Source organism: Mustela erminea, chromosome 12, assembly GCF_009829155.1.
Source record: "Mustela erminea isolate mMusErm1 chromosome 12, mMusErm1.Pri, whole genome shotgun sequence".
Lineage (NCBI taxonomy): Eukaryota > Metazoa > Chordata > Mammalia > Carnivora > Mustelidae > Mustela > Mustela erminea.
In genome coordinates, this window is record NC_045625.1 from 65,752,321 (window position 1) to 65,755,700 (window position 3,380).

At 38.6% G+C, this 3,380-nt stretch overlaps 1 pseudogene; it reads right to left on the minus strand.

The window, feature by feature from the left end:
- Positions 1-540: 540 nt before the first annotated feature.
- Positions 541-1,101, minus strand: LOC116569997 (annotated as a pseudogene).
- Between the last annotated feature and the right edge of the window lie 2,279 nt (positions 1,102-3,380).

A 3,380-nucleotide genomic window follows, 5' to 3' on the forward strand; every position in this document is an offset into this window, starting at 1 on the left:
AAATCCGTTAAAAGACAGGACAGGGGTGCAAGGAGCAAAATCCAGACTGGGAAAATCTGGTGAATGATCTGGGTGTGTCAACAGATAAATTGCAAAGGAGGATAAAGGAGATAGAGAGGTAAGGTAAAAGAAACTTAGGGACATTTTCAACCCACTGCAACCCATTGCCTTTATTACGGTCCTGATTCAAACAGTAAACTATAAAACAAAAAACATTTATGAAGCGACTAGGGAAATGTGAACACAGAAAGTATATTTGGTAATAGTAAAAAATTACATATTTTATCATAATGGTATTGTAGATATAGTTATTTTATATTGTTATATATGACATGTAGTACCATTATTATATGCACATATGTACACATAATGGCCTAATATATACCAATATATTAATATATAATGTATTAATTAATTACATCATTGTATGTTAACATGTGACACTATATATCTTATTATTTATATGTCATAATATATTATTAATATAATACATAATTCTGTTGCCATAAAATGAAGGTATTTCCCATCTTATCTGCTCTACTAGTTCTTGACAAAACTATTACTGTCTTCAAGAAGAACAACATATTCTTGGGGCTCCAGGGCTGAGTTCCGCAAAAGTGTTATTCACCACCCTGTGGTCCACCAGCAAATCCATTAGGTGGTCATAGGAGGCCCAGGCCAGGCAATCGGTGTTGAGTGTGTAAGTCATGCCCTTCCATTTAGACTCACCAGTGGACTGAAAGCTCACTTCCATGATGGAGAAATGCCATTCCTGTCCTCCTCTTCTAGTCCAAACTCATCTTCTGGATAGTGACAGTCCAGCACAGGGGACTTCTTACCACCATTCTTTATAACTTCAGTCACAAAACTGGGAGTGGATGTCAACTCAGTCTCTATGTCTTCAACCTTCTGTCCTTGGGAGGGCTCCTTCTCCCCAACAAATGTTGGTGAGATACTCTTTCTAACATTTAAAGTGACAGTGATCTTTTCTCCGAAATTTTCCATACTTCCCTTAAGTTCATTGTTTAGGAATTCAACAAATCTGTCACCTTAAGTGTGCAGCATGCCACTGTCATGAGCACAGGACCCTGCACACCTCATGGGAGTCCCTGGCCCACTGAGGCAGCACAGCAGTGGTGGACCCCTGCCAGCACTAAGATGCCCTATTCTTGAAATCTTAGAGCAACAATGTAGAGATGAAATCATATAATGTCTGGGATTTGCTTCAAAATAACCCTGGGGTCAGGGAATGTGGGAGGGTATAGACAAAATGAGATGGTCCCTGACTTAATTTTTGAATGAGTACCTGGAGCTTATTATATGATTTGCTACTTATGTCATATTTTGCAAGCACATCTAAAGTAGTAATAAAAAGGTATTAAAACATATTACACTAATTTAAGTAAAAGCAAATTACTAATAATATCATATAATCATTGCATTTTTAAATAATCTGGGACCAGTTTAATGATAAGAACTGTTGAGGCTGCCCAATCTCTTGATACCTTGGAATGCATAAAGGATAAAGCATTTTCCAGCTAATAATTGGAGGGGGCAGGCGCTGGAGGGAGAAATGTTGTTAATTCAAGAAAGTATTTGATTCTTGCCTTAAAATCTGATCAAAGTAGAAATCAGAGTTTCAAAAAATTTAGGCAGTCTGGAAGGGAGGTGGATGAAGTGAAGGGATAATTGGGTGATGGGCACTAAAGAGGGCACTTGATGTCATGACCACTCAGTGTTATAGGCAACTGATGAATCACTAGAGTCTACTTCTGAAACTAATAAAAAAATTCTTTGACTTATGATAAAAAAACACTACAGAGAAAGGGCTGATATCCAAGATCTATAAGGAACTCCTCAAACTCAACATATGCAAAACAGATAATCACTTCAAAAAATGGGCAGAGGACATGAACAGACACTTCTCCAAAGAAGACATACAAATGGCTAACAGAGACATGAAAAAATGTTCATCATTAACCATCAGGGAGATAAAAATCAAAACCACAATGAGATACCACCTTACTCCAGTTAGAATGGCCAAAATCAACAAGACAGTAAACAACGAGTGTTGGAGAGGATGTGGAGAAAGAGGAACCCTCTTAAACTGTTGGTGGGAATGCAAGTTGGTGCAGCTGCCTTGGAAAACAGTGTGGAGATTCCTTAAGAAATTACATATAGAGCTACCCTAGGACCTTGCAATTGCACTACTGGGTATTTACCCCAAAGATACAGATGTAGTGAAAAAAAGGGCCTTCTGTACCCCAATGTTCTTAGCAGCAATGGCCACCGTTGCCAAACTGTGAAAAGAACCAAGATGCTTTTCAATGGACGAATGGATAAGGAAGATGTGGTCCATACACACTAAGGAGTATTATGCCTCCATCAGAAAGGATGAATACCCAACTTTTGTAGCAACATGGACGGGACTGGAGGAGATTATGGTGAGTGAAATAAGTCAAGCACAGAGAGTCAATTATCATATGGTTTCACTTACTTGGGAGCATAAGGAATAACATGGAGGACATTGGGAGATGGAGAGGACAAGTGAGTTTGGGGAAATCGGAGGGGGAGACAAACCATAAAAGACTGTGAACTCTGAGAAACAAATTGAGGGTTTTGGAGGGGATGGCGGCTGGGAGGTTGGGTGAGCCTGGTGGCGGGTATCATGGAGGGCACATACTGCATGGAGCACTGGGTGTGGTGCATAAAAAACGAATTCTGGAACACTGAAAAAAATATAATTTTAAAAAATAGAAAAATAAATTCTCAATTTTCATAATATTAAAACAAAAAATATATAAAGGTGGTTGGCATCAAGAAATAGGTAGTGTATTGGCTGGTTATTTTGATATATGGACCTAAATACCACAAGAAACATTCTCTACTGGGAGTGGCTTTGTCTCCTGAGCATGGGCTTTCACTTTTGACATGAAAATCTGCTTTAGCTCTCTGCTTTGCCTTTGTGTTTTTGTGTGGGCATGTGTCTATGTGTTACACTGTTGTCAGTCAAAAAAAGACTTTCAAAAATAATCTTGTTATTGAAGCATAACATACACATTGTAAAGTGCACAAATCTTAAGTGTTCTGCTTGATTCTTTTTTCGAAGTGAACACACCTACATAATCAGTACCCTGATCAAGAAGCAAAACATGACTAGCAGCCCTACCAAACCATCCCCTCCTTAATGTCTATTGCCCAGTTCCCCATCCCCTCCTTCCTAACCATTTTTAAGCATATAGTTCAGTGGCATGAAGTATATTCACCCCGTTGTGCAACTATCACACCATCTATCCACACAACTCTTTTTATTTTTTATCTTTTTTAAAGATTTTATTTATTTATTTGAGAGAGAGAGAGGGCACAAGCTGGGTGAGGGG